The sequence below is a fragment of the Oxyura jamaicensis genome, chromosome 15, assembly GCF_011077185.1.
Source record: "Oxyura jamaicensis isolate SHBP4307 breed ruddy duck chromosome 15, BPBGC_Ojam_1.0, whole genome shotgun sequence".
NCBI classification, from domain to species: domain Eukaryota; kingdom Metazoa; phylum Chordata; class Aves; order Anseriformes; family Anatidae; genus Oxyura; species Oxyura jamaicensis.
The window spans coordinates 2,740,469-2,753,139 of NC_048907.1; the positions used below are offsets into that span (position 1 = coordinate 2,740,469).

The 12,671-nt window shown below is 49.6% G+C and overlaps 1 long non-coding RNA gene across 1 annotated transcript; it reads left to right on the forward strand.

Moving 5' to 3' along the window:
* LOC118175005 lies at positions 1-9,051 on the forward strand. The gene is made up of 2 exons (XR_004754844.1): positions 1-6,101; positions 7,903-9,051. It is a non-coding gene; the product is annotated as an uncharacterized LOC118175005 (long non-coding RNA).
* The last annotated feature ends 3,620 nt before the right edge of the window (positions 9,052-12,671 follow it).

The window sequence follows — 12,671 nt, forward strand, 5'->3', positions numbered from 1 at the left end:
TCCCTTCCCCCACGGCTTTTGTGAGGGGTTGTGGAAGGCGAAGACGACGAGGGAGAGGGGCGCCCGGCGGCTTTTTCTCGCCGCGGCTGCCTCGCACAAGATGGCCGCGGCGGGAAGCGCCCTGCAGCAGCGGGGAGGCGGCGGGGCTGGCGGGGCTCCAGGCCGGCCGGCCGGGCGGGGAGGACAAAGGCAGCTCGCATAATGCAGGCGAAGCCCTGGGAGCCTATAAATAACGCCGCCCGCCCCTCGCCTGCCTCCCTTCCCCCCCCTCAGCCGCAGCCTGCGGCTTGCTTTTTATAAATACCAAAAGATGGAAGCAGCCTAATGCAGTTGGGGGGGGGAAGAGGGGGGGTAAAAAAGAGCAACAAACAACCTCCTCCTGCTTAAAAAAAAAAAAAAAAAAAAAAAAAAAAAGGGGGGGGAGAAAGGCGGGCAAAAGAGCGGCCCGCGGGAGGAGCAGGGCGGCGTCGCCAGGCTCCCCGCCTGGAGCGGGCTGCGCCCCGCCAACGTGCCGGGGGAGCGCGGCGGCCGCTCGTCACACGGCTCCTCGGTTGTTTTTTTCCTTCTCCCGAGCTTCCCCACACCCTCGCCCCGCTACCGCCGAGCTGCTGCGGCCGCTGCCGTGGCTCCTGCCGCCTGCAGCCGGGGAGGAGCCGGCCCGGCCCGAGCGGGGCCGGCCTGAGGCGCCCGCAGCCGAGGGCTCGCTGCCGGGCCGCCATGGCCCCGCTGAGGTGTTCCTGTTGTGCTTGGGTTTGGGTGTTTTTTTTTTCGTCCTTGGCTTTGGGTTTTCTTTTTTTCTTCATCCCAAGCAGCTTTTCCTGCAGCTCGCTTCGGGTGGAGGCGTGGGGTTCTGGTGGTTTTGTCTTTCGGAGCTTCGTAAGCCTCGGCGGGGAGCTGCGCCGTGTCCTTCACTGCATGCTAAAACGAGACAGGGCAGGGCCGGGAGGGGAGCGAGCAAACCCCCCTCGGGGCTGGCACGGGGGGAGGAAGGGGAGGATGTGAGGAAGGTGAGGAAGATGAGGTGAGGATATGAGGAAGGTGAAGGTGAGGAGGTGAGGAAGGTAAGTGCCGCCGGGCCCCGCAGCTTTGGTTAAACCCGTGCCGTGCTGCGTGCTGAGGCTCCAGCCCTGCCGCCCTGCCAAGGAGGTAATTTCGCAACAACGTCAGGTTACGCTTTCTTTTTTCTTTTTCTTTTTTTTTTTTTTTTCTTTTTATTTTTCTCCTTCCCCTTCCCACCCTCACCCCCTTCTTCGGTCTTCAGTGCTTCCTGCACCCCAGGCAGTTCGGAGCAAGCAGCAAACCTGTCTGCACAACACAACACATCTCCACCAGGAGGGAAAAAAAAAAAAGAAAGAAAAAAAGGAAAACCAAACCCTCCGAACTGCTCGCAGACGGGCTCCCTTCGGGCTCCGGTGCCCCTTGGTGCCAGCAGCCCCCGCGGCAGCCCCGTGGGGAGCACTTTGGCCTCCCGGCATGGGACGAAATGGCCGAAGCTGGCAGCACGGAGATCAGAGCACGGTGTGGAGCCGTGCTTGGGTTTGCAGGGTGGCTTCTGGTGTTCCATTTCCTATTTTGAACTGTTGTGGTTTTATTTTTTATTTTTTATTTTTTTTACCACTTGCATCACGAGTTAAATCAACGTGTAAAGCGATTAAGAAAATTAGCCGATCGGCCATTAAATTCCCTGGGATTTGAAGCTGACGTTTAAGTAGGTATCTGGATATTAACAATCTCTGCATTTTAACTTAAACCTCAATTTTAGTCTATTTAACCCTGAAGCAAACTGGCTCTGCCTAACACAGCCCAGGCTTCAAAACAAGTCAGCCAGCCCATAATACTGCGGGAGCTCAGACAGCTTTGTCTGTACGTGCGCCTTCCTGTGCCTTTTTCCAGGGCTGTAATCTCGGTGAGCGCTCGGTCCCCGTTGGGGACGGGTGTCCCCATGCTGCCATCGGCGAGCGGCTCCGATTAGGAGAGGTTCTGGAGCCGGTGCCTGGTGCTGGCAGGGCCAGATCCTGCTGGGGCGGCGAGCGGGGTACGGCAGCCCCAGTGCATGGCGTGGGTCCTCAGCACTGCTGGAAATTGCTTTTGTAAGTGTGAACTGAAACATTTCTTTACGTTTTCAGGGTTTCTAAATGACTGTAATGTTCGGTGTAGTTTAAAAGTCACCAAGGCAGTTGAGACCAGTTGCGCTCCCGGAGTGGGTGGTGTAATGGCTGAAGCTCGTATTTGAAAAGCTGAGTGTTCTGGTACAGCGTGTTTAAATCCCAGAAAGGTCAAACCAGACTTTCATACCGAGTTAGATTGACCCTGGTTTACTGCGTGAGACTCTTTAGAGAAAGAAAGAGATCTTTCAGGGGAAAGGGGAAAAAAAAAAAAGATTTTTTCCTCCGAATGGCCTGTGGTGGCTCTCTGCGCATTCTTAAAGCAGCAGGGTTTGTTCTTGCCCACAGCGTCCCTCCCCTGTATTGTTGAGACGAAAACTCTTATGCTAATTCTTTTAGTGGCTGTTATCAATAAGAAGTTGTTTAATTTCTTTGGCAAAGTGTTGCAACTAAAGCAAATTAGATCGAGAGGCAAAGTGAAATAAAAAATATGCAGCTGCTCTGCCAAACAATGATCGGGACTGTTTACAGCGATTTGTTTTAGGCTGGCTTGTACACAGAATCCTTTATATCGAAGGTTTGCATGTCACAATCCGTTGCTTGTGCAAGCAGACTAGATTAATAGCTTATAAAGGACAAAAGGGACCTAGGTTCATCTGGTTAGACTTCCTGCATTATGCAGGTCATAAGATATGTGGGAGTTTGTTGATTTTTCTCATTGGAGAGAATTTAACAACAGCATAGCAGCGTCTTAGGAAAGAGATCCACATTTCGTTTTAAAATGGCCTCTGAGACAGAGTGAAATAAGAGTTGGCAGACTGCTTCCCTCAAAATCTACCTGACAGCCTGGGAATTAAGATACCTTTTAAAACCGAGCTTTGTCTAGTTTCTGCTTTCAATGACTGGGCGCTGCTGCATGTTGTTCTGCTGGACTGAGTGCTCTGTTACCAGGTTTCTGTCCCTGTAGCTGTGTACAGACTGGTAACTGAGCACTTAGCGCTCCCTTTGCAGGCTCGCAGAGCTCCCCTCGGGGCTGGGTTTACCCATCCTGTCATCGCTGCCGCTGCATTTCCCTGTGAACTCTCCAGTTCTTCCCATTTTGATCTGGGCATCTGGAACGGGACAGAGCGTGCAGCAGTGCTGGCACCCGGTGCCAACACAACAGCGTGCTCGGCTGAGGTTTCTGTTACGCATCCAGGGATTGCTCCAGCCCGTGCTCAGCTGGTTCTCCCGCATAGCTCCTAAAATGCTATCCAACCTGCTCCTTCCTGGGACACCATCCCCATCCCGGCAGCTTCTGCTCTTTGTTCTGTCAGTGGCCTTGCACTTGAAAAGGGCAGTCCTTAGGCAGCGTTCTTGCTTGCGGTGGCTTTTTTTTATACATTCTGCTGCTGTTACCAACCAGGTCTGTAGGGGACATGTAATTACCGCAGGTTTTCTTCTCAGCTCGTTGATGAACACTGCTTCTGCCCCTGCTGTAGGAGTGTCCCAGTTCCAGGTGTGTGCGTGCCTCAGTCTTGCTAACACTGAGTCAGGAGGAGATCTGATCTACGCCATCCCGTGCCGCACCCAGTCCGTGGGAGGAGAGCCCAGTTGAGGCGCTGGAAGGGAGCCTGAGGCTCGCTGCAGCGTGCGCCCGCCCTGGTGACTAAAGCACAGCTATTAAATAACACGGGGCCCAAACCAGATAGTTGCAGGACCCATAAAAGAAAGATAACAGCTGCAGGACACGGTGATTACTGCTGCACTTTGAGACGTTGTTAGGTGGTTTTCTTCCATGTGATCACGCCGTCTTGGTTTTATATTCTAATCACGTAAATGCTTCACAGGGGTTGAAGTACGGCAGACATCTCCTACTAGTGATACCGCCTTTATTACCTAACCTGGAAGCTTTTTCTCTCAGCAGCTGATCTTAAGGAGTTCTGTCCCTGTGGACTTGCAGTAGAAATCCCCCAGACTCAGCTTCCAGTTCGGCTGAGCAAGCAGAAACATGCCAGGGGCCGGCTGGGCCTGGCAGCGCCCTTAGGCTGGGCAGAGTCCTGCTGCCTTTCCCCCACAGCTCCTCGCTGCTGCCCGTGCTGCTCTGCTCAGCTGCTCTTCAGCCCCAGACATGTCTGGGGCTGCTTACCCACCGCCAAATTTGATGGAGGCTGGAGGAAGAAGAAAAATGACAACTACACAGTCACGTCAGACTTAATTTTAGGAATCCAGGCTAAAAATATCAAAAGAACATTGAGGAGGAATACGGACCGGGTATTTGCCTGTTCAGGTCTTTTTTTTTTTTTGGCGATGACACTTTTCATTTCTTCCCAAGTACGGCAGATCAGACGGCTAGGGAATTTCTCAGCCAAAATATGCAACCTCCTGACAGGTGTCACCTGTGTTCCTGCGTGCTCTGAGGATGCACGGGATGCACGTACTGAATAACCACGGGGAGGTACTGGGCTGCTGTCTTGTTTCGGCTGCCTGGGTACAAAGAGGGATACCTTCACACCCAACAGGGGAACCAGCAGTTATTTTAAGATCCATACAACTTTTGATGGACACGTTGGACGTGTGCCAGGGCTGTTTTTTGTTTTTTCTTTTTTTCCTTTTAAACTGCATCTGTTCATTTTATTTCTGGTAGTATTATGACAAAGCCAGCTCTGTAAGGTAGGTAGTGAGTGCTTTCAGAGATCTAATCATTCTTGAGCTTTAAAAGAATGAAAAAGCTGTTTCAACACCTGACTTGCAGAATGTTTTGTGTTGCTGCTTGCCATTGAAATGCAGCTGCTATTGAAACGCCGTGATCCCATCAGTATGTACAACTGGTTATTGTTTGGAGTACTTTAATGCTTACAGAAATCATTAAATAAGAAGGTTGGCAATTCGAATCAACGTTTTAAAGCTGTCAAATTACTAAACATTTCACTTTGTTGCTTCGTGGCCTAAACAGCGTGGTTTTATAAAGAAAAAAAAGGAACGTACCATTTAAAAAATTCTGACGCTCGCAGAGTTTGCATCAAAAGCACACAAAGACAGAGATAAGTGACCTGAGGAGGTATTTATGCATTAAAATACCCGTGTGTCTGGACACCTATCATTAAGCAGCTTTAACGTGATGCTGGTTGGAGACCCGTGAGCCTTTTTAACAAACGCAGCGCACCGAGGGAACGTCTGGTGAGAAGTGATGGAGCACCAAACGTTACAGCCAGCAGCGCGACGACAAAGACCAAATGGAAGGAGTTCAGCTTACACATCAGAGCATTTCCTTCTCACTGCCACGGTGCAAACAACCCACGACATGAGACTAAAGGCGGTTTTGCCCTTGACGTTGTTGCTCCTGTATCAGCGTGCGAGGATCCCCGTCCTGATTTATTTTTTGCCGGGAGGGTTGGGAGCTCAGCCCCCGTTTTCAGCCGCGCAGGCCAGGCCGTGGGGAAATGGATGCCTTGCCATCCATCCCGCCTGCATAGCAGCAGCGCCCAGTTGCTAAGCAGCTGCAGAGCCGGCCTCGCTGCGCCACCAATCAGCTGTGCTAAGGGAGCAGCACGGGGTCCTCCACGGAGCGGAGAGCAGCCAGCAGCGGCCATGGTGGAATTGTTTGCTGATCGTTTTCTGCCCTGGCTGGCTCGCGGGCCCCCAGCACGAAGGACTAGGAGCGGGAGCAGGGGAGGGCGAGGGAGAGGCAGCATATGTGCACAGCGGAGGTTACAAAGGCAGCAGATCTTAGCAGAGCAGGGGGCACACGCCGAGGAGAAAGAAATGGGAGAGAGGCCAAATGCACTGTTCGGAATAGAAAAAAAAAAAAAAAAAAGGAAAAAAAAAAACAGGAGGGGAGTGCAGCATATGGAGAGGGGAAATAAAGCAGAACTTGCACAGGCTGCGAATAATTGAACAGGAAAATACAGGGAGAGGAAAGGAGCTTGATTCATTACTGCCCTTCACCTTGCAGAGACGGCTTCACCCGGGGAAAGGAGGTGTGGAATACAACAGTTTCACGTTTCTCAATGGACTGTAGGTTTTACATTTCAGCCCCTGCCATGTGGGGTTTTCTCCCTGGCTAGCCCCTGCCTTTTGTTTAGATGGGATTCCTGCAGGCTCTGCTCTTGCCTTTACCTACCTTCTGATTTATTTCCATTCTTGCTTTAGCTTTTCTGTGATTTTGTGTTTTGTTTTTTTTTTTTATATGTCTTAAATTCAAATGCCTTTTCCATACACTTTGTTTTAACCTTCAAGGGGGCAGGCTCTTGCTAATGCCTAACTGAAGTTGTTCTCCAGTGCATCCACGACGCCATCGCTGCTTTTCTCCCCAGCTTTCCTCCAGGAGCCGTTGACGCGGCGCGGGGCTCCCTTCGCTGCCCCGCATCCTGCCCTGCACCCTGTCCTGCCTCTTCCCCGCACGCTGCCTGCCAGCCTGTTGGGCAGACTCGCTGCTCTCAGCGTGCAGAAGCCGTTCCTGCAGCGCTAAAGGACCCCAAACTCCTGCGGTGTTGCATAAGGGATGTAAAAAACCATCACAAACATCTTCAGGGTTATTGGGACCAAAAGAGATTCCAGCCCCGCCACCGTTCAGCTGCCTTTATGCAAAAAAATATTGTTCATGGTCTCAAAGCCCAACGTGCAATCGCCTGCGGGACGGGAGATGCCAGCAGAGCAGGCAGGGGGGCCGGGCACCACCACGCTCCTCTCTCCAGCTCCTCCAGGCTGGGGACACATTTGTACAGGAGGCGCGGGGAGAAGAATCAAAGCCCTGCAGCTGTTGCCCTCTTCCGTGGCCAGCCCTGTTGGCTGAGCTTTTCCCCAGGTCCAAAATTGAGTCCTAAAAGGAAATCGAGGAGCCCACCCCGACCTGCAGTGGAAAAGATTTGCTGTGGGCTCTGTGCGTGTATTTCAAGCCAGTGAAACTCCTGGGAACTGCACAGCCCGCTGTGTGTACTTGCAAGATTTTGTCTGTCTGGTTTGGAGTGATTCTATTTTTGTATTCGTTTGTCCCGAGTCCTGGGCCTTTGCACGGGCACTGCCTCTGCTAGGTCCTGAGACCACTAAAGGTCCAGGGGCGCTGACATTTTACAAGCAGCTTCAGCTGCGTGCCACAGAGGGGCATTTTTAGCACGATGAGAGACCAGGGTTTAATTAGAATGGTTTCACTGAGGAAACCTCCCTGCCTGAAGAAACCAGAGCCGCTATGTTAATCCCAGCAAGCAACTGGGAACTTCGCAGCGTGCCTGCTGTCAGGGCGCGAGCCAGGAGGGGCGAAGCGTGCGTAGGAAGAGGGCAACGCGCAGGAAACAAGCTCGCTGCCCAGTGCAGGGCCATAGGGCCTTACAGCAGGAGTTACAGTGCCTACCAATTGCAAATACACAGCAGATTTTATCTTCTCCCCAGGCTGCAGTTGCTGCCCTCCGTTGCACGTTTGCACAAGCACCCTGCACTCACCCTGCCACGAGCAAGCCCGCGCACCACCGCTGAACCCACTTCTCCTGAGGGTTCCCATGGCACAACCAGCCACGGCCACCAACACAAACACGACCGGCAGAGCTTGCCTGCAACGAGGCATTCCTTATCCTGCCAGCTTCCCTTTCGAGCCCAGAGGTGGAGGATGAGATCCAGCATCCCCATGCTAGCGCGGACAAACTCCTGGCCATACCAGCACATCTGGGAGGCGCGCAATGCCCAGCTCCGCGGGGGCAGTTAGGGTGCTGTTGGAAGATACTCGTTCATTTCATGCTTTTTAGAAACCAGTCTTTGCACTTGGTGTTCCAGAAATGCATAGGATGATCTTAACCTTGCTTTCCCTGCTTTTTTTTTCCAACAGAATTTGGTTGAGAATTCACACCTCGGTGAGGAACAGAAGACTTGAAACTGCTCCTAAGCACCCACTGCATCAGGCGGAGACGCTGCTGTGTCGATTTACACTCTTCAAATTCATAGATTTTATATTTTTTTCCACAGCTGCAAAGCCAGGAACTGGGGTTTTAATCAAAGGTGAGATCCAAAATACTGCCCATGTATATAGCAGATAGTAGAAATTTGGCCCATGTAGTTGGCATCCCTGATTTAAAGCCTACTGGAGAAAATAACCCAAGAAACAGAACGCGTTCCCTATAAATAGCTGCTCTCTAGGTAGTAAAGCTGTGGTTTGTGAACAAAACCGCTCCAAACTATCTCGCAGTGCCCAAATATTCATTGCCTGGCTTTGCTGAGTTGCGTGTCTCATTCGGCCAACGCCTCTGCTACAGACACTTGTCCTGTTTTCTTTCCTGGCCCTCTGAACTCTCTGGTAGCATGGGGACAGATTTTGTGCACGTTATTGAAGGATTTTTGCTGTGATTTAGTGCACGGGCTAGTAGAGCCAAGTGAAACAGGAACTATATTCCTCAAGCATGAAAAGGCAGAAAGGGAATTTTCTTACCGAAATATAATTTTTCCACATTACTTAATAGTCTAGAAAGTTAATATGTTTTTACTGGAAAACAAAAATACGGCTCCTACCGAGCCAAACAACAACATAATAACGTTTCAGAAACCTCTTAGGACCTGGCAGGTGTCACAGCCACCTTGCCTTCAGTGAAAAAGGCAACAGACCCCTTCTGAAACAAGGGATTTGCATCAGTAGGGGCTACTACACAAAAACCAGGCACATGGCAAGGCCTGAATAGACGGTGAATCATGTGGCCCAAGGGATTTTTCTGGATTTTGGGGGCGGGGGTGTGTGTAAAATATCAGGCCGCGAGGACCAGATGGTAGAGCTCTGCATGTGCAAGAGAAACAGCGAGAAGCACTACAGAAATGGATCCTGAGAAGCAGCTGAAAGTCAAGGAGACTGGGCGCTTTGATTTTGAAAAGAGATTTCCTGTGCGGAGTGAGGGCCGAAAAAGGCTTGGGGTCGTGAGCAAAAACACAATTGAAAACAAGAATTTTGTACAGCTGTTCTGTAAATAAATGGAATTGCCTTGACTACGCACTTGGCTTTGTCATAGCGGGCTCTTCTTACACTGACGGGCACCAGTAACTCCTTTGTGTGTGCAAGGTACAGTTCACCTCTCCTGCATCACAGAGTTGCCCCTTCCCTACCTGCCCTGCCAGTTCACACGGTCAGTTCTTTCGGGCAGAGATTATTCTTCACATTTTGTGCATTACAGGCAATTGCGGCACTTGTGTAACATCTGAAATTTACTGGAAATTCACTGCACTTATGTGGTAAATCCCAGTCTTTAGGGGCTGTGTTTCCCATGAGATGATAATCTCTTCAGGGCGTTATCCCTTGCTCTGTATGCACACGGTGTGGTTCAGTGGGAGTTCATCACTGACAACGCAATTATTACCGCTGGTAATGTTCAAAAATGAATATTTAAGGCACGGTCTCATTGTGCCCATTTTTAACTAAGTTGATGAGTATTTTCTTTTACACACACGGGACTATTTCTTAACGTTAAATCTTTGAAAAGCTGGGGTCTGTATTATCAAGAAGAAATTTCTTACGTGTATTTCAAAAATCTAGACACCCTAGAAAGAACAGGTCCCCATCCTTGTCTACTTCACGCTACAATATAATAACATGAGCATGCAGCAGATGGCGTTTGCTGTTACTGCTCTCTGCAGTTGTGGATACAAGGAAGTCCCAGCAGTCTGACACCTTGCTGGCTAGCTAAAATCATATTTTCCATTAAAAATATTATTCTAAGGTATCCACATCAGCCTAAGGGCATACGCTACAGAGCCTAAGTGACTGGAAACTTAGAACTCCAGCAGTGCTCAGAGTTCTCCAAACAGAAGGATGTAGCTAACAGCGTGTTTTGTCAAACCTGTTAATGTACTTACTATCTAAAACAGTACTCTGTGAAAATTTACCTTTATGCTTCTCGTCCTCCACTTGACTTTCTGTAGTCACAAAATCCATGCGCCTTTATTATTATAAATTCTCAGTTCCGTTGTCTTTTTCAAGCACATTACAAGGGCCGGAGACGGACAGGGCCCGAGCACAGTTTCCTTAGGTGGTGAGGTTAACGGTACACCTGAATTTCCTACGTGCTACCAATCAAACTGGCCGGGAGCTTGGAGCACTTTTCCCTGGGTGTTCTGAGAAATTCCATCACTCTATTCTAAAAGGTTATAGCTTCAATATTATACCTAAGCTGCGAGTCGTTTTGGGGTATCCTGCTAGCTAACCCAAATCACCCATCAATACCACCTCAACCATTAAAATATCTTCTAAAAATCGTACGCTTCCAGCACTTTTCCTAGCCAGTGTGCTAACCTTTCTCTCTATTATTTTCCCTGGCAATTGTGAAGCAACAAATAGGTACCCAGAATGGAACACAGATATTTACCATAGCCCATTGCATTCTTGATTTCGATGTGCTCGCTCTAAATCTCTGCACGCATACTGATTCTCAAGCTGCAGATGTGCAAGCTTTTGATGAAACAGAACTTGTGCCAAAATCAATATACAGGCCAAAACAAAAGTAGGAGAAGGACACTTGCAATTAATAGTGATTAGATTTGAATTTCGCTAATAGAGGGTTGAATCTTCTTCCATTTAAATCAGTGGCAGAATTCCATATTAGATTTTACTTTTTCAGTCAGCAAAATGCACTTAGCTTTTGCATAGGACTTGTTCTGCCTGAAGCACTGCATACCCATTAATTAAAAATAAGTAACGGAGACACTGAAATGCTGTATTTTGTCAATACCAAGATACCCCACCACAAATAGAACATCCATCACTTAAAAAGAGTCTTTGGAGAGTTTACAGTGGATTTTATAGTCTTCTCATTTTAAATTGTTCAGTCCCAAATCTAAAACTGTACACATCTAAAATGTCCTTAACTATAAAACGTGCAGAGACTTGAAAAAAAAATCCTAAACAAACAAGAAGCTAACAATGTACCAGCGATGCACAAAATCCTTTTATCCCCCCATAATTTTTATGGCAATTAGTGAATTGAAAATCCTCTGAAGAAGGAAGACTGGTACGTCTATCTGTTAATCACACCATACTATGCCATTCGTTTTGAGACAGGTTCAAATAAATTATTTCAAGGTAAACCAAATCACTCCTGGGCCATTCATTCCTGTGCACTGGAAGTACTGGAATGCCCTCAGCCACTGCAGCCTACAGGAGCTGATGGATTTTACTATTTTGCAGATAAGATATCAAAGATACCGTGTGTATTCTACATGCTTTTGTCAAAATTTGCTCAGTAAAATGGTTAGCTTTAAACAGGTGTGGATTTGACTACCTTTTTCATTATTATTTGGAAATTCACGACACTTTATTGATTATTTGTGTCCCTCCTCCTTCCTCTCACTGAAATATCCTTTCCTTTCTTTCTGTCTGCCCTCTGCACAAAGCAGGGCCTTTCTTTGAAAGAGGTTATTCCGAGGCATGAGGAGCGCAATCCCGTTTTGCATTCAGTCTGGAAGGCCATCTAGTGACACAACTGTGCAGAAGAAAATGTGAAACACTGAATCTTGCTACACTCAGGCACAGCATACCTCTGGGGATGTGTTGGTATTCCCACAAGTGGCATTTCAAAAAATCCTGGAGCCGATTTGGATTTCTTAAGAAATGATGGGGTTTATTTGAGATGGAGCATGCTGTTTCTTTTCCAGAAAAGAAACAACACAATTTTTGCACAGAATGGTGTCAGATTTGCATCTGAGCAGTTCAAGTGCTGTGACAAATGCAGTCACCCCCTGAAACGTGGACTGGAGCCAAATTCACCTGGCGGTTCTGACTCCCTGCCTTTGCACCTGTAACTCCACGGTGTGAAGTAAGGCTACAAGTAGGCGTTTGCAGGCCTGACATCTCTGTAATTAAAATGTAAAATTGTTTGATTTTTATCACAGCTCACCTGGAATGAATGGCACCAGCAGAACACACAACAAGCAGAGCTCTTGGTTCCTACCTGAGCAACAAATCAAAGAATCATTCAGGTTGGAAAAGACCTCCAAGGTAATGCAGCAGAAAGCAAGTATTTAGCCACAACCTCTGCCAGGGCCACAAGGAGATGCGTTTTGGGGGTACCTCAGGGGCATCTTGCCCTCTCCGCCACTGCCTTTCCCTCATCCATCGTCGCTCAGGTGTGTGGTGGCTGAAATTGAGGCTGAACTGGGCGACTGCCCCTCAGCTGCTGGCGACTTGAAGCAAACCAACGTGGCATCTGAGGTGCCAGGGGGTCCCTGCGGAAATGAAGGAAAATGTAGAAACGTGAAAATGTCTGAGAGGAGACAGAAAACATGAGCCCAACCTGATTTAGGCAGAGGCTCCATGGGATGGGGCGTGATGGCCCCCAGCTGTCCACCAGCAAGGCCTCATTGCCTCACCTGTAAGACGGGGGCACCACATCCTTGTGAGGAGAGAGGCGGGAGGGAGTGCTGAGGGGGCTCGGGGTGCTGAGGGGGCTCCGGGGGCCGCGGGTGCTGAGGGGACTGAGGGGGCTCCGAGGGCCGCGGCCTCCTCACGGCGGGTCCCCGCGCCCCTGAGGAACCCCGGCCTCTCCTCACGGGGCTCGGCGGCGGCAGCGCGGCCCCAGGCGGGGCCCGGAGCCACCTGCGGCGCCGGCGCTCGGGGCGCGGCCA